The sequence below is a fragment of the Heptranchias perlo genome, chromosome 13, assembly GCF_035084215.1.
Source record: "Heptranchias perlo isolate sHepPer1 chromosome 13, sHepPer1.hap1, whole genome shotgun sequence".
NCBI classification, from domain to species: domain Eukaryota; kingdom Metazoa; phylum Chordata; class Chondrichthyes; order Hexanchiformes; family Hexanchidae; genus Heptranchias; species Heptranchias perlo.
In genome coordinates this window covers 20134338-20153406 of record NC_090337.1, presented here as the reverse complement: position 1 = coordinate 20153406, position 19069 = coordinate 20134338, and the positions used below count along the sequence as shown (strand labels likewise).

The 19069-nt window shown below is 42.3% G+C and overlaps 1 protein-coding gene and 1 long non-coding RNA gene across 8 annotated transcripts in view; both read right to left on the bottom strand.

The window, feature by feature from the left end:
* The window catches only part of mecom (MDS1 and EVI1 complex locus), a 649231-nt gene that overhangs the window by 540862 nt on the left and 89300 nt on the right, over positions 1 to 19069 (bottom strand). The window lies entirely within an intron of this gene.
* On the bottom strand, positions 807 to 1477 carry LOC137331364 (uncharacterized). Its single transcript, XR_010965435.1, has 2 exons — positions 1298 to 1477; positions 807 to 1035 (listed from the first exon to the last, which is right to left on the bottom strand). It is a non-coding gene; the product is annotated as an uncharacterized lncRNA (long non-coding RNA).

Here is a 19069-nt window from a genome sequence, read left to right as displayed (position 1 = left end):
TGGTACCTACCAGCAATTTAGTTTTTAATTTTTGTTTTAATATGAAATGGTAACTGGTTATCTGTATTGAGGGCAGAGGGAGGTCTAGGTGCAGATGTAATGGTACAAGGGACGGTTATAGATAACAGATTTTCAATTAAGTAGTAAATAAATTATGCTATTTACCAGGAAATAACATTTTGGAATACAGTACATGAATAATTTGAGGCATGACATGACATGCTTGGGAGGAAAAAGGTAACTTTGGTCCCCAAAGCTCTCCACCACTGGGTTTTTTTTCTGGGGACTGAGTTTGTTCTAGATTAATTGATAGAGATTGATTGCTATGATTAATCAATAACTCCTTTATCGTTGTATCATGCGACTACCAGGATGGTAGAAGGCGAACTCGATGGACATAGGAATTACTAAATGAAAAAAGACCAATGTTCCTAATATATGGAAAGATCTTCTACAGGATCAGCGTTACAAGGATGTGGCACAGGAATCATTTGTACTTGAAAGTGAACCCTTAATTTTGCCAGACTTGGTGTTAGCCCACGCTAAAGAGTTTTGACTGGCAACAGTCCTAAAGTGGCTAAGTGTGAATCAGTGTACTTAACCGATTGATTTTAATCGAGATAACCTGTTTGGCTAACTGTACCCAGCTTTATAATGACCATGATGCAAACAGATAATGTCATTGCAAGCTCTTGTAAAGAGACTGCACACTGACAACAATGTTTTTGCTGCCCTGAGTTATCCTGTGTGTCTGAATGCGGGGTGAAAGGACGAGGTTTGAGTGAAGAATTCCTGACCCCTGTGGCTGATGTATGACTTCATTTATTTTTGGATGGCTTCTCATAGAATCTCAACTTTTTTCTTTGAGTGGTCTTGTGGAGGATCCTGGAATGTTAACAATATCTTCCTTGTATTTCTTCTGAGCTGTGTTATGCCCATCAGATGTTAGCTTTCCAGAACTAGCCAATTCCATCCCTTCCTCTTCTTTAAAATCCTTTGAGTTATCTTCCTATTCCTCCTCTGATAATTGGTTCTCTGTGGAAGGAATTAACCATTATCTGTGAATAATTGAGCATAAGAATTATTTATTATTACGTTGTACTCTACCTCATCTGAGGAGAACTTTTAAAAAGACTACTTTATATGTTTTGAACTCAATATGCTTTAAAATGTAGATACAAGAGAACAATGAAACAGTTATATGTTATAATATCCCATGTAGTGCAATATTGACATCTGTTTGAAGTTAGACTACATTACATATATTGCATGAGTGACATAATATAAAATAACTTACCACAATCTGAGGAGTCAGTGGATGTGGCCTGCACCTCCTTCATAATGTTAAAAAAAAAATCAGTGCCAGTCTCCATTTAGTAGCAATCAGTCTTCATCTTAAACAGTATCTCAAGTCTTGGGTTCTTTTCAGCCCTTTAGTTGTACAACCATTTTAAAATTATTCATCTACTTTTTTCATTCCTCACAATCCTTTTATATTTTAAAGATATTTGGCTCATTTTTGAACCTAGTCATAGAAAGAAGCCATTGACATTTTGATAGGGCTGCAAGATTCTTTTCTCTGTCTTTTCCATAAAATGTTGACCAATTGTACATTTTTTGTTTTCTCAGTGAAACATGGCATTCTCTCCTGGAACTTTTGGTTTGGATGCTATTTTCCACACTTCGCCACCTGTTTGCTATGAGCCACAGACATTAACAAAGATTAAGTTGTTCTTTAATGGTTGTTAAAGTAGTAAATTAGCATAACACCATCTAACTTCTCATTTGATGCTTTAAATTACCTTGGTGCTGTAATTACCATCCAGGAATGGAGGCAATATCATTCTTAAGGATTTTGTAAATATGGATTGTTTGCACACACTTACCACCAAAAGTGCCTCACAGGATTCTTCCCCCACATAGATGTAAAAGTATTAAAGATCAAGCCAACCAGTTCCAAGGTGACCCTTGCCTGCGAAGCCTTTTTGTAACATCACATTTGTTGTCCACTATGTTTGGAATGTGATATGACAACTGTATTGTATGTATTGCTGCAAATTTTATGAATAAAGTATATTTTATGAGAAAAAAAACTTTGTTGACCAGTTCACTGTTTTATTTAAGAGATTCTGTTTTGCAATGGCAATGAGTAGCTTATTTAATATTTAATTGTGTGGACAAGCTCACTATATAAATACAGGTTAACAAACATGGAAAATAAATAGTTAATTTACTCATTTAGATTTGCCAACAGCAAATGGTTGTTTATATATTGTATTGGCCAGTCATCAAAACTAATCAACAGATTTAGTTTGTGGCAGTCATTACTTTACAAGTTTAGTGTCATCTGCTACCCAGAAATAGCGTTTCTTAAAAAATATTTGCTAAGAATATTTTTTTTACCCATTTTTTTGAATTTCAGTTATTTCTGAGGTATTGGAAAGCAACAGTTTTGCCAATACAGCTCTCCCTTTATTCCCTAAGAAATTCAAAATAATAGCATCCAACTCAATAAATTAGTTTGGATAATTTAATGTTTGATTTAAAACAAAGATACAGCAAGCTGTCGGTGAAACACATGTTCCTAACATGCAGAAACCATGTTACCATAAGCACAATTCTGAAGTTATGTAGTTGGACAAGGTACATACTGTTTGAGAGCCAGAATTCTGCACACCAGCCCTTTTGTATAACTTTGGTGAAGACAGTGACATCATTCATGTAATCGTAATGGCATTAACATGTTACGATGGGTATCTGCAGGGGCAGGTTAAAGTCAGAGGAAGACAATTTTAAAAAATCTCCTGAAGCATATTCTGGTGGATTTATATTGGCTAAAATCAGTTAAGACTCTAATTGGAGACATTATGCAAATATAGCTGTTGAAATTATAAATGTTGACGAATTTGTTAGTGATATAAAAGTATTCAACAGGAAGTCAGCTATGTATGAATGGACTAAAATATTAATTATTCTAATTATGGACTCAATTTAATCTAGTCCACTACAAAATCACCAATTCATGCAATAGGAAAAATGTGACGTCAATGGAATTAAGGAGCAGCCCAGTAACCAGATCCATTATAAGCTTATAGAAGCTCATTACTGAGTACAGTCCTTGTAGAATCAACATTCAAATCAATATTCCAGTTTTAAAGGTAAGGGATGAGTGGAACATCACAAATACTGACTAAAACCGATGAAATCAGTTCCTTTTATTTTATTACTTTGATTTATTCCTTGATTTTCTCCCCCTGGTGGTCTCCTCTGCTGCACACAATGCATTTGGTACCAAACAACAGACATGTTTAGACATTTCCCCATCCCCCAAAGCATTGTTATGTAGTCAACCAATAGGGGCAAGGGTGGAGGAGGGGGCGCTGAAGAGAGACAGTGAGGAATAATCTTCCCTCTCCCCCAGTTGGCTAGGTACCTTACACCTGTTGGCTGTTGCATTGGACTATCCAACTAGTAACTTGCAATTCAGGTGGATTCAGGACCATGGATCCCTGCTGATCCATGATACATTTATAACATCTGGATTTTCTTCTTGTTTTTTAAGATTTCACTTCCTAAAAAACCTAGGAGTGGTCTCCTAATTTCAAAATTTGAAATCAGTTTCTCTGAATGTTCCCCCTCCCTGATGTTGGATTAGTTAGTAGCACTCTTGCCTTGGAGTCAGAAGGTAGTGGGTTTAAGCTCCACTATGGATCTGAGTATGTCTTCTAGGTTGATAATTCAGTGCAGTACTGAGGAAGTGCTGCATTGTTGAAGGTCATTGGTGTTAAACTGGTTAACCCCTGAAAACGGGCGCTGGGATTGAGGTGCGCGATTAACCTGCACCCAGTCGTTGAGAGGCAAGCAGCACGTAACATTCGTGTCATTTGATGAGTTCTATGATTGCTGCGTGCAGCCATCGCTATTGATTGGCTGCATGGACTAGCAGGAGGCCCTGATCTCGGGAATGGCTCGCACTACTTAAAGGCAGCCTGCACCTCTTAAAGGGGAGGTGCACTGTGGCTGCAGGGAGACCTGGAATTGATGTGGCAACTAATTCTGTGCTGGAATATACTGAGGAATAGCTGGGCCTGCGAGAGAGCTTGCACCAAGGTTCTCCGACGACGCACTAGAGGCCTTGGTGCAAGAGGTGGACACACAGACGGGCATCCTTTACCCGCAGGGGGGCAGGAGGCCCTCCCGACACGGGCTGAAGAGGCAGTGGGAGGCTGTGGCAGGTGAGGTAAACGCCAAGAGCATCACACCATGCACATGGATGCAGTGCAGGAAGAAGTTCATTGGTTTGACAAGAGTAGTTAAGGTGAGTGACTTCAATTCTCAAGTGGCATATCCTACTGCAGCACTAGCCTCATCCACTGCTCCATGCACTACAACCCCGTCTCCCACCTAACAAACAAACTCAATCAGTACACAACTCTTCAAATCAGGTGCTGCCTCACACGGTGCCACTCTTGCAAGCCGCACACCCACAACTCACAGGTCACACACACTGGCAGCTATTCGACAATGACAGCCACATCACCCAAACATCTTGCAGGACACTCATTGACACACTTCCCTCCTTCTTGCAGGAGAAGGTTGCGCATAACAACAGACAGCAGGAAAGACCTGGGGGAGGACAGGCACACCTACACATCCTCACCCCCATGGAGCAGTCAGTGCTGGCCATCATTGGGTGGGCCGTTGCTGCGGCCATGGCTACTGGCAGTGCTGGAGGTATCAAAGAGGCTTATAATGTTGCCAAGCAGAGTAGTAAGCTGAGGATTGGGAGCATTTTAGAAACCTACAAAGGATGACCAAAAAATTGACAGAGAGGGAGAAAATAGAATGAGAGTAAACTAGCAAGAAGTATAAAAGCAGATTATAAGAGCTTCTATAAGTATGTAAAAAGGAAGAGTAGTGAAAGTAAACATGGGTCCCTTAGAGGCAGAAAGAGGAGAAATTATATTGGGGAATAAGGAAATAGCAGAGACGTTAAACAAATATTTGGTATCTGTCTTCACAGTAGAAGACACAAAAACCATACCAGAAATAGTGGGGAACCAAGGGTCTAACAAGAGTGAGGAACTTAAAATAATTAATATTAGTAAAGAAAAATTACTGGAGAAATTAATGGGACTAAAAGCCAACAAATCCCCTGGACCTGGTGGCCTAGATCCTAGGGTTCTAAAAGAGGTGGCTGTAGAGATAGTGGTTGCATTGGTTGTGATCTTCCAAAATTCCCTAGATTCTGGAACAGTCCCAGTGGATTGGAAGGTAGCAAATGTAACACCGCTATTGAAGAAAGGAGGAGAAAGAAAACAGGAAATTACAGGCCAGTTAGCTTGACATCAGTAGTTGGGAAAATGCTGGAGTCCATTATTAAGGATGTAGTAACAGAGCACATAGAAAATCATAATATCATTCGGCAGAGTCGATGTGGTTTTATGAAAGGGAAATCATGTTTGACAAATCGACTGGAGTTTTTTGAAGATATAACTATCAGCATAAAGGGGAACCAATGGATGTAGTATATTTGGATTTTCAAAAGGCATTCGATAAGGTGCCACACAAAAGGTTGTTACACAAGATAAGGGCTCATGGATTAGGGGTAATATATTACCATGGATAGAGGATTGATTAACAGACAGAAAATAGAGAGTAGGTATAAACGAGTCATTTTCAGGTTGGCAGGCTGTAACGAGTGGGGTGCCGCAAGGACCAGTGCTTGGGCCTCAGCTATTTACAATCTATATTAATGACTTAGATGAAGGGATCGAGTGTAATGTATTCAAGTTTGCTAAGGATACAAAGCTAGGTGGGAAAATAAGCTGTGAGATGGACACAAAGAGTCTGCAAAGGGATATAGACAGGTTAAGTGAGTGGGCAAGAAGGTAGCAGTTGGAGGATAATGTGGGGAAATGTGAGGTTATTCACTTTGGTAGGAAGAATAGAAAAATAGAACATTTTTTTAAATGATGAGAAACAATTAAATGCTGGTGTTCAGAGAGATTTGGGTATCCTTGTACACGGAACACAGAAAGTTAACATATGGGTACAGCAAGCAATTAGGAAGGCAAGTGATGCATTGGCCTTTATTGCAAGGGGGTTGGAGTAGAAGAATAAGGAAGTCTTGCTGCAATTGTACAGAGCATAGGTGACACCATACCTGGAGTACTGTGTACAGTCTTGGTTTCCTTACCTAAGGAAGGATGTACTTGCCTTAGAGGCAGTGCAACAAAGGTTCCACTAGATTGATTCCTGGGATGAAAGGGTTGTCCTATAAGAAGAGATTGAGTAGAATGGGCCTATACTCTGGAATTTAGAAGAATGAGAGGTGATCGCATTGAAACATAGAAGATTCCGAGAGGGCTTGACAGGGTAGATGCTGACTGTCCGTATCCCTTGGCTGGAGAATCTAAAACTGGGGGGCATAGTCTCAGGATAAGGGGTCAGCCATTTAGGACTGAGATGAGAAATTTCTTCACTCAGAGGATTGTGAATCTTTGGAATTCTCTACCCCAGAGGGCTGTGGATGCTCAGTCGTTGAGTATATTCAAGGCTGAGATCAATAAATTTTTGGACACTAAGGGAATCAAGGGATATGGGGATCAGATGGGAATGTGGAATTTTTAAAAATTCATTCATGGGATGTGGGCGTTGCTGGCGAGGCCAGCATTTATTGCCCATCCCTAATTTCCCTTGAGAAGGTGGTGGTGAGCCGCCTTCTTGAACCGCTGCAGTCCGTGTGGTGAAGGTTCTCCAACAGTACTGTTAGGAAGGGAGTTCCAGGATTTTGACCCAGCGACAATGAAGGAACGACGATATATTTCCAAATTGGGATGGTGTGTGACTTGGAGGGGAATGTGCAGGTGGTGCTGTTCCCATGTTCCTGCTGCTTTTGTCCTTCTAGGTGGTAGAGGTTGCGGGTTTTGGAGGTGCTGTCAAAGAAGCCTTGGCGAGTTGCTGCAGTGCATCCTGTGGATGGTACACACTGCAGCCACGGTGCGCCGGTGGTGAAGGGAGTGAATGTTTCGGGTGGTGGATGGGGTGCCAATCAAGTGGGCTGCTTTGTCCTGGATGGTGTTGAGCTTCTTGAGTATTTTTGGAGCTGCACTCATATAGACAAGTGGAGAGTATTCCATCACACTCCTGACTTGTGCCTTGTAGTTGGTGGAACAGCTTTGGGGAGTCAGGAGGTGATTCACTCACTGCAGAATACCTAGCCTCTGACCTGCTCTTATAGCCACAGTATTTATATGGCTGGTCCAGTTAAGTTTCTGGTCAATGGTGACCCCCAGGATATTGATGGTGGGGGATTTAGTGATAGTAATGCCGTTGAATGTCAAGGGGAGGTGGTTAGACTTTCTCTTGTTGGAGATGGTCATTGCCTGGCACTGGTCTGGCGTGAATGTTACTTGCCACTTATCAGCCCAAGCCTGGATGTTGTCCAGGTCTTGCTGCATGCGGGCTCAGACTGCTTCATTATCTAAGGAGTTGCGAATGGAACTGAACACTGTGCAATCATCAGCGATCATCCCCATTTCTGACCTTATGATGGAGGGAAGGTCATTGATGAAGCAGCTGAAGATGGTTGAGCCTAGGACACTGCCCTGAGGAACTCCTGCAGCAATGTCCTGGGGCTGAGATGATTGGCCTCCAACAACCACTACCATCTGAAATTGAGGTCAAAGATCAGCCATGATCTTATTGAACAGCGGAGCAGGCTCGAGGGATCGTGTGGCCTACTCCTGCTCCAATTTCTTATGTTCTTATGTTCTTATGATGAGGGTCTCTGCACACCTAATCCTACTTCTCACTCCCCACTTCTCCCTCAACCCACAATCTTTTCTGACTCACGTGCTGCAGATGGTGTCAACACGCACGTCTTACTTTCTCCTCTCCCCTCACCACAACTCAACCGGTGTCCCTCTGTCATTGCAGATACCCAAGTCCTTGAACCGGCACAGCAGAGGAGGCAGGGGAAGATGACAGTGATGATGCAGACACACCGTCACTTGATCTTACACTTGCAGCCACCAGCTCAGAGACTTTAGAGGGTAGGATAGAGGAGGGATCTGCATATGGTGAGACACCGGGCACAAGTGCGCAGGAGCCAGGGCAGGGTGAAGGGATACCACTGGAGGGCAAGGTCATTCACTGGTTCTGCTGCCGAGGACTCAGATGATGACTTCGATGGGCCAGGCTATAGAAGGCGGCTGATGGGCATATGCAACCAAATGCTTGATGCACTGGAAAGCCAGTGCACAATGTCTAGGGGCATGGAGGAGTCCAGCTACAACTTGGCACAGGGCATTGCGCAGAGCTTGGAGACCATCCTTTCCCACATGGAACGGGTGGTCAAATCAATCAGCACACCTGTGGAACCCTCCATGATGCAGCGTCTGATGACCAATGTCACAGCTTCCATTGCAGCACAAACATCTGCCATCCATGGTTTAACTGCTGCATTTGGAGCTCAGACTGCTTCTTTAGAAGCTCAGGCTGCTGCTATTGTGGATTTGGGTTCTACTGTGGAACGGGGCTTCCAGGAGTCCAGCAATCTGTTCTCCAGCAGATCACCAGGATTGCTGAGGCGCAGCCCCTGGAGAGTGGCAGTGGCACCATGAAACACGAACCTGCTTCCTCTCTCAGGATAACAGCATTCCCGCTCCCACCGCTGCCACTCCGCCAGTGCCCTTGCTGTTGCCTGTCAGCCAGCCAGGCCAGACTGCTGCAGCCTAGGCCGAAATGGTGCAGTCTGAAGCCAGGCCCTCCCGGCCCAGAGCTGCTTGAGGTTGTCCTCCAGGACCATTTGCACGTTCCTCCATTGAGGGTCAGCAATCTTCCACCTCACCCATACTCCAACCACAGGGGGTGCACCTCGTAGGAGTACTAGGATAGGTAAAGGCACATGAATGACAGGCACTATGGGAATGCACAAGGGCGAATAGTCTTATTTTGTTTGAATTATGATGTATTAATTTATAAACTTGGAGTTATATTTGGTGTTGGTTTTCATTTCTGTGATGGGCTGATGGAAGCAATGTGTAATCATAATGAGGACGATTTGAAGGTCATGTCGGAGTGGAAATGTAAAGACTGTGGTATTGTTGGTGAATGGGGAGGTGTCGTTGAGGTTACTGACATTGCTTATTAACCTGATCACACAGAGCCCTGGCAGACAGGGCCTGTCTATCATGTTGCCTCCCTGTCTCTTCCTCCACTTCCTGCTGCGCGTCCTCCTCCACCTCCTTTCCCTCCTCTGCCTCTGCCTCAGGTTCTCGCCGAATAGGCGGTGGCAAGGGCTGTTCCCTCATAATGGCCAGATTGTATGCTGCATGCTGCACAATGACAAATCTTGACGCCCACTCAGCAGAGTACAGCAGGGCTCCTCCAGAGAGGTTCAGGCAGTGGAAGCGCTGCTTGAGGACACCTATGGTGTGCTCGGCGATGTTCCGCGTGGCAGCATGGCTCTCATTGTACGCCTGCTGTGCACATGTGCATGCATTTTGGTCTGAAGTCATGAGCCACTTCATGAGGGGATAACCCTTGTCGCCCAGTAGCCAGCCTTTGACTTGCTGTACTGGTTGAAATATAGGTAGCACGTTGGACTGCCCCAGAATGAAGGAGTCATGATAGCAGGCATTAACCTGCATGATGCGCTGCATGTGGTCGCACACCAGCTGCACAATGAGGGAGTGGAATCCCTTTCTGTTCATGAATATGGCCAAGTTCAGTTGTGCAGCACACATGGCAATATGCGTGCAGTCAATGGCACCCTGCACCTTGGGGAAGTCTGTAATGTGAGCAAACCGTCATGCTCGCTCATGCTGCTTGCCTCTGTCAAGAGGAAATGTGATGAATCTGTTTCGGAGTGCGTACAGAGCCTCAGTGACATCCCTTATACAGCAGAGCACTGCAAACTGCGAGGTGTTGGTTATATCACCAGCAGCAGCCTGAAAGGAGCCAGAGCCGTAAACGTTAAGCGCCACGGTTACCTTGACAGCCACAGACAGTGCTGCCCTTGCCCTGCTCTGAGGCTGCAGTTACGGCTGCAGCAGTTTCAAATCTCAGTCACGACCTCTTTTGTAAACCTCAGCCGTCGGATGCACTGGTTGTCGCTAAGGTTAAGGTAAGAGAATTGGTCCCTGGAGGCCCTTGTTGGATACGGCCTCCTGTGGAGTGCCCTGAGCCGGCTCCTCCTCCTCCCTCTTCTGGCAGCTTGTCCTGCTCTGTGTGGCCGCTCTGCATGCTCCCAGTCATGTTCAATTCCCAGAGGAAGCCATAGCAGGCCACCCATGTCTGGCAGCAACCTTGTTCAGCACACTATTTTAAATGCCACTAACAGCACTGTACGACCAGCCAGACCACACTCTATATAATATAGCAACTTTCTCCAAGTATAGGAATCTTCCACAAACACCCACAATTGTACCAGCAGCCAGAATAACTAATCCAGCAACTAACCTGTAACTCCTGCAATATCCCTTTAAATAGCACTGGTGGGGGGGGGGGGGGGGTGTCCTTCATGCCCTTTAACTCTTGTTCAGTTGTTCGAGGTTAGGACAGTGCGTTAACTGGAGCGGGGAGTTCCAAAATTGCGCCAGCTGCTTCAAATCAGCATTGCACACTGATTAACATCATAATTTCCCTACCTTACATGCTGCCGGCTTTCGTTAGATGCATGTGCGCAAATGTCTATCCCAAGACGATGTCATACGCACGTCACGCCGGAAATGTGCCCGTGCATCTCGGACGCCACCTTCGGGGCTTAGGAGTCCCCGTAGCACCAACACAACTGGCGCTACACAGCCCAATTTAGCCCCAGCTATCTTGTGGATGAGACATTAAACTGAGGCCCCATCTGTTCAGGCAGATGTCAGAAGTCCCAAGGCACTCTTCAAAAAAGAGTAGGGAACTCACCTGGTGTCCTGGCTGATTTCTTCCCTGATGAATTCTACCAAAAAACAGACTAATTGGTCATTCATTCATTTGCTGTTTGTCTACATAATAATAGTGACCACACTTCAAAAAGTAATCTATTAATTGTAAACCATTGTGGGGCATCCTGAGGTCACGATAAAGTGCTGTACAAATGCAAACTCTTTCTGCTGTCCCTCCACATTGAACTTTTCCAAACTGGTTTTCCGTTGCAGTTTTAAATGATGTTTGGGTTCTCTCCATCCACACCATAGTCTCAGTAACAATGACACCAGAGAAAAGCAGAGAATGTGTCCTGGCTTTCACTTATACCAGCTGCCCGTGAGATCTGGCAGCATCACATCTCCAGGACAGGACAGTTCTGATCATGGTTGCAATTATTGTCATGATTACCATCCTTATTGTTGCTATGCTGTTATTTACAGGTATTGCAAACACAAACTATTTTTAACCATGTTCCTGAACAAACTGCTCTGTTCTGAGCTCTGGGACAGTGCATGCAATCCATTGTTTATTGTACATTCGTCTCCACTCATTTGGAGTAGATCAAGTCTCGTACAGCAATCAATTACAGGCTAAGGCCAAATAGTTGACATTAGTTCTCAGATCGTTGCCAGAGAGAAATCCAGTACATACATATGTGTGTGTTATTCTCCATGTTTTCCACAAAGGTCAGAAAGTTCACGTGGCCAAAGGCCTGCTTTGAAAGGAGCCAAAATTATTGGGATGGTCTAATTTTTTTTTGAACTTGTGAGGCTGATACGAAATTGTGTGGCTTGAGTGATTAAAACTTAAACTAAAGTTCAACTGTGTAAATACACTGAGTGCAGTTTATTCAACAGGGTAAGAGCTGCATATTGTGTAACCTCATGCTTTCCAAAAATAAACATTAGACTTGAGCCCTTCCCCATGATCAATCATCCTGATTTATTGCTGTTTATATATTTAATAGAACATGTGGACAGTAGTTCTCTTCTTTAAGGCTTCATCACTTAAAGGTGTGGGACTGAATGGGCAAGGACTATAGACACTGTGTGAAGTTTCATTTTATTTAAATGCTGTAAAGGTTTCTTGCTGTGTGAAGTTATGAAGTTCCTCTGTATTCAGCAAAAGGAATTAACCATCAGAAATTACCACTGGTAAAATTTGTTCAAATAATTGAGTCTATTAGTAAGAGCTACCAGGGCCAATTTTCCTCTGCCCTTTGTCCACTTTTTGTCCAAAAAGTGAGTGAAATGCAGAGGAAGAATGGATGCTAATCCTTTGCTCCCAAATAGCACTGCACATGAACTTCCTTTATGGCTTTTCTGGTACCTATACCTGACGAGGACACAGCAATGTCATTTTAATGCAAATGAATGTCAGAGACTCAGATCTCCTCTAATAGCACTGGGTGCAGTTCAGGAGCAAACTGCTTCCTGAAAAAACCTGTCACTACTGATTCCAGAATGGCGGTTTAGGAGTTGTCTGTTCTTAAGGAACAGGCTGGTAATGCCAAGAAAGGTGTTTGTTTTTGGCTTTTTGAATAAAAAATGATTTTGTTTCCTCCGTACTTGTTGCAAAATGCTTTAATACTTTATACTTAGTGAAGGAGGCAGTGTTTCATACTGTGCAATATGGCTTATCTGGAGGCAGATGAGAGGAAATAATCAAAAGCCCCCTTGACAGATGCTGAGGTCAGAGTACAAAGTTTCACTCTCCCTGACCGTACAACTGCTGCAGGAACCTGGAATAAGAGATGCCTTGCAGTCAATCCAGCACCCTCTTTCAGATAGATTTTCCCCACTTATTGACCAATCATTGATGTTCATTCTTCTCTCCATGAGATGGGAAGGTCTCTCCACTATCACTCACCAGGTCACAGTTATCCTGACAGGTAGGACAGCCATTGAGGGATGATTATGACCAAATTAACCTTTTAAAGATCACCCAGTGTTACCACTCATGTTTGAGATAGCCACACTTCCAGTAACGACAGTAGCTAACTCACTGCCTTTATACATAAAAGTTCTTGGAGGAATACCTCAGGGGAAACTCAAACCAAAATCAAGTTTGAAAACCCTATCTTGGTGTCTGGGGTTTCTAAGGTACAAATTTAAACAAATCTGCATCTCCAACTGGAAGGTAAGTGCTGCAGAATGGGGAGGGAGATAAAAGGAAAATGACCTTGGGATAATCTCAAGTAATCCAGCAGCCAATTACACAGCGACAACTATTCTTTGTATATAGTCTGCAATGGTGGTGGGGGAGGGAGGGGCACTGTGACCATTTCAGCACTACACTTGGGCTAAGGTCATTGGCTAATGCAGCCTCCTCTCAGCACATTATACCTTGTTACTGGAAATAGCGGCATTGATAAGGGTAGTCTTTGTAGAAAATAGTAGTGTTTTTATGGTCAGACTCAAGAGAGAAGAAATGGGAACCTCAGCTTGTCTTTTCATACAAGCAGTGCTGCTGGAAACATCAACCTCATTGGGCCCTGTGAGACCCATGTCTTTCTAAGAGATGCAAGCTTAAAGAAGAGGACTCCATTCCAAATTTTCCACATGATATATAAAAAGTGAAGATTGGGAGGAGTGAGCTTACTTCTAACTCCAGTTCTTGTTATTTTTAAAAAGTTGCAAGTAACTAAATGCAGATCAGACAGCACCACTCACATTAAAATGTTACAGCAGTTAGTCGCTTAAAAATCTGTCAGTCTCAAAGAAATGATATCTCAGATTTCTTGGTCAAACAGAGAGAGTTTAAGTCCTTCAACACTTCAAGCAAGAGAGAAAAGCCTCCATGAAAAAGGTCTTTTTTGGATGAAATGCTTCTTTGTGAATACTAAGGATTATACATTTTGAATCACAAGGTTTTGAGAGCAAAATTGCCTGTAGTTTGGAGAATCCTCCAGTCCCTTTTAACTTGATTTTACTTTGAAATAATTTGATTTTATGTCCTAGTTTCAATATTTTGTCCTCCACTTTTACACTCTCCTTCCCCCTTCCACATCATGACATAATATTTGCTGGCTGAGAGGGTGGTTGCAATCTGTTTTATTTCTAGTCCCCTCAGTGCAATGTGCCTTGAGATATTTTCTATGTTATAAGTGTAATATAAATACAAGTTGTTGTTGTGTTGTTGTTACTAATGTTGTTGTTCCCAGGCTCTGTCAATGTTGCTTTAGAAGTGGCTCCTAGGCACTATGAGAAAGTGGCTCTGGCTGGAGAGCTGATTGGTTTCAGTTACCTCGTCCTCTACTAACCTGCCCTCTGCTAACCTGCCCTCTGCTCACTGCATCCCTTTCTTCCCCTCTCATCTCATCAGTGACCTTGGCTGACATTGGAAACTTATTTCTGTCCAATCACCTGTACCTTAGTACACCAATGCACACTGTATGAACAAACTACTTTCCTCCACCATGTTTAAAAATAACTCTGCACTTATTTCAATTAGTTCATTGGTTCAAGCAATGCCCTTCAGTGAAAATATTGCAACATATGTTCTCACAGCAGAAGCAGACATTCCATTACGTGAGTCTGATCGCTGTCTTGTTTGATTCCACTGCCGTACAGATACAAGGTTATGACAAGATGGGGATAAGTGAAGGGAACAGACAGCAGGATGTCACAGGTAGTTTAAAAATCTGACCTTATAGTTGCACCAGGCAAAGTCATCCTCAATGGGTCTGAGTAAAAGAGGACCCTGACAGGCTCAGCCTATGCAAGCTGTGCATTTTCTACACAAATCAATTCTGATAAATGGAACCATTTCTCACTTTGATTTTGCAGTATGCAACTCCTGCAGTGTTTGAAATTTATAAAATGTTACTGATAACATTTTAAATTCCCAATACAATATCTAACAACATTAATCTCACTGCGAAAGAAATATCTATTTAATACAATATATAATGCGTTTCAAATTTTACGGTGGATGTTGTTACCAGCGTCGTAATTATTTTATGGGTTACCATCACATTCAGGAGCCTCAGTGTGGTGCCAAATGACAGGGGCATAGCTACATGTCGCATCCCTTCATGACCTTATTATTGCAGATTTGTCAAGGAGACGGTTAAATTGTGTTTGACCTGTTTGGTGTGTACAATCAGCCACACTGGTGCATTGCTGAGAAAAGTGCAGCTTTTGCTGAGCTGCATTTTGATGTGCAACAAATAAAAATAATAGACTTTTTGTACAAATTTTATAATGAAAACAGAAACCAGCATAAGTTGAATGAAATGTCATCTTGTTGCCAGTCTCATTCAGTATCAGTTACTTTTTCTGCAGCTGAGCAACTTCTTTATTAAATTTACGAATTCCATTGGTCTAATTCCCTGAGCCGACATATAATAAAGTATAAAACCTATTGTAGGTACAAATACATTCAATTGTTTTAGTAAAAGATTTATCTTATTTTCAAAATAAATCAGAATAAAAAAAACACAAAGCTCGAGTGAAGCTTCTTCGGGTTCAAATCTTCCCTGTGCATTTCACATTCTATTGAGAAATGAGACAAGTGAGATGTGTTATCGTATCACCCATCCTCCTGGATTTGGGAAATTTAGCTGATGCAAAACAAGGCATTAATTTGGAGAGGCCCTAGCTACTTACAATGCTTAGTATTCTGACAATGATGAATGGCATCATTCGAAGCAAATGGTAATTTCACTTTTTTGTGACAGTACTTTAGAGTAAAACCGACTCTCACTGCACAAAGCATTTGCAATCCCATTGAAATAAGCTGTACCTGAATATCAGAAATCCTTCATTGTTAAGTATCATCTGATATTCTTGATTGGCTTTGCACTAAAGTTTTGGAGATGAATTAAGAGGAACGGAGGTTAAGTCCTAACCTTGAAAGATTTAACGTCTATTGAAATACTGTCTTAAGTCCCTCCTTGTTTTGCATTACCCAAACTTTCAGATTCAATGAGGGAGGGCTAAACACAAAACATGTCACATTCATCAAGTGAATCTGCTGAGAAGACAGCTAAAGGAGAACGTATTAAAAAAAAGAGGGGGGAAAAAGTATAATCTATTACTGTGGCTGTGGGCGGAGGGGCCGGGGGCTGCGGAGCGGGCGAGATTGGGGCAATGTTAACACCAAGCATTTCAGGAAGGAATAATGATACCCAATACAGCAGACTGAGGAACTGAAGAGAATGTTGTGCTTTAGGCAGGCCTAGATAGCAGGATAAGTGAAAGGATGAAACTTCCCTTTATACTCTGCTCACACAAATGGCACGAATGTTTACGCATCATTATAAACTTATCAAAAGCAAGGATTTCTTCTTCTGTTGTAAAGACCGAGTATAAACTCCTTTATATTCCAGAACTACTTCAAGAAGTGATTCAGCTTCCAGGCCCACTGTTATTATCCCCAACCCCCACCATTCCAGTTTACATTAAAAAAAACATGGTTGCCACCAGGATGACCAGCTGAAGTTCTCTGGCTTCCCTTCATATGGCAAGTGAAGCAGTGTCACTACCACTCAGCTCTGCAGTTTCCCCAGCCATTTGGGAAGTTGTCAGTGAAAGGAAAAAACAAGTTGTTTGGGACAGATTGTGGTTGTGCACAAGCCCAATCAATTGGGACAAGTTTTTAAAAAACTTTGGCCTTGACATTACACCGAGGGACTATAGTTACAAATGTTTAATGCGTTTGTTTGAAACTCCTTTGCGTGCAATTTTAGCCGAGGTGTTAATCAATTTATTTTAACCAAGCAAATGTCTCTGATAAAATGGCAGAAAAAGGAATTTTAGATGAACACAGTGTAAAGCCCCTTTTTCAAGGCAGAAGCAGCCCTGTTGTCAGAAGTGCGGGTGGAAACCACCAACTTCAGTGGTGCTCACTGCCTCTGATTTCCAGTACACCAGGGGTTTTACATTACCTGTTTACTGCCAACTTCAGCAATGCTGTCAACGGCAAACTGGTAGAGTAAATGGTGGTAACTAGATACTTATCCAGCTGGAGAGGTGAAACTTTGGCTTAAGTAAAAAATATTCTTTATACTATCAGGATTTTTACTTTGTGCTTTCTCTTCTTTCAAGCTGCTGACTCTAGTACGGAGGGTCTCAAAACCTTTTTTGGTGGGTCAGTGACAGAACACCACACGAAGTAGAAAACCTTAACTAACTGAGGAGGTTACACAAGTTGCTGCAAAATTGATACAAATTATAGATTTTTAGTGCATTGGGACTTTATTCCTCACATGGCTAAACTAGAAATTGTATGTGTCAAAGAATGGATTGTGATTAGAACTGACAATACTGGAATATACAGATTTGCACTGATTTTACCTAACTGCAAATATTTATCTAAGGTCCAAAACCCAAAATATCTCTTCTTGCCTGCTCGACCAAAAGCAGACTCTGAAAAGTGACGGCAGAGGCAAAAATGATATTCAGCAGATGAAATGACACACCACGAAATCTAATAGACCAGTGGTTCTTGTGGTATTGGTCATGGTAAATCGAATGATATAAACTGGAATGTTATAGCAAGGTATTATCCTCTTGTAAGAACGGAGTTATGTCCCCGTAAGAGTTTAATTGCTGTTAAGTAAGAAAAAAAAAATTGCATTTATATAGCACTTTTCACAACCTCAGGATGTCCTAGAACGCTTTACAGCCAATGAAGTACTTTTGAAATGTAGTCACTGTTGTAATGTAGGAAAGGTACAGTAAGGTCCCACAAACAGCAATGTGATAATGACCAGGTAATCTATTTTTTTTAAAGTGATGTTGGTTGAGGGATAAATATTGCTCAGGGCACCAGGGAGAACTCCCCTGCTCTTCTTCAAATAGTGCCATAGGATCTTTTACATCCACCTGAGAGGGCAGACCGTTTAAAGTCTCATCCGAAAGGCGGCACCTCCGACAGTACAGCACTTCCTCAGTACTGCACTGGAGTGTCAACCTAGATTTTGTGCTCAAGTCTCTGGAGTGGGACTTGAAGCCAGGACCTGCTGGCTCAGAGGGGAGAGTGCTACCACTGAGTCATGGCTGAAACCTGTAAACAAAGCATGCAGTGAATTGGAGTTTAATTGTGGTTTGGTGAAAAAACTACAGATTGGTAAATGCTTATATATCAGGTACAAGATCAGAAACACCTCACATTAAGTCATTGGCTTTCTTTCCTCATTTTAAAAATGTATTGTTTTACATCTGTAACAAACTGTGATATCTGGTGTAACAGACAAAGGTCATGGTAGACTAACCATTTATGGATATAAAGATTTTTATGTCTTTACTCTCAACAACGTAATGAATGGCCTACTGCCGAATGTTTTTCCATTTACCACCCAGGTGCAGCAACAAGTGAAATAAGACACGGGACAAAATGGAAATCCTGGATTCCCTGAATAAACCTCAAACTTTGCTTGGAAATGGCAACCTATACTGCACTAGTGTGTCTTTTTCATATTTCATGTTCTACGTCTATCGATCCTCTTGGTGAAACTCTCAGAAACAGTATTGTCCAAAACCAGATTAAAAAGGACCCGTCATGCTGCATAGCTGCAGCTTGATCCCACTGGGAACAGAACTGAAAATTGTCTTCACGCTTTTCGCTTACAATCCTTAGTATTCAGAATATGGAGACTTTTATTGCTTTTGTCTTGGTTAGCTCCAAATCCACATTCCACATGACAGACACATACTAAAATTTTGAATGTCTAAGCAAAGTAAGAATAACTAACTATCAGGAAAGTTCTGGAATCCCATTGGAAGAAGGCAGTACCACTAGCATTAGAGTTCTGATCGTTCATCAGGAGGATTGATTGCTCTAATGATAGTGTTCTGGGAACCCACTAAGAGATCTTAATACCACTCATGGAAGAACACTTAAGTCCCAATCAAAGGATCTGGTATCTGATGTGGTAATATGCTAGACATCCATTCCAAAGGTTCCAGTGGCTCAGAGGGAACAAAAGTATGTGCAGAGATACTTTTTACTCAAAGTACTCCTCCTACATTAAAATAAGTCATGAAAATATTTGACAATATATATTTTTTTTAAATCAAGGCCCCAAATTTCCTTACCCTGACAGTGCAAAGCCACCATTAACAGGTGGAGAGGAATTTTGTATGGGACCCAGTTACACCAGGTCTCCGTCCCTTTTTGTGTGCGCTCTCAAATTCAG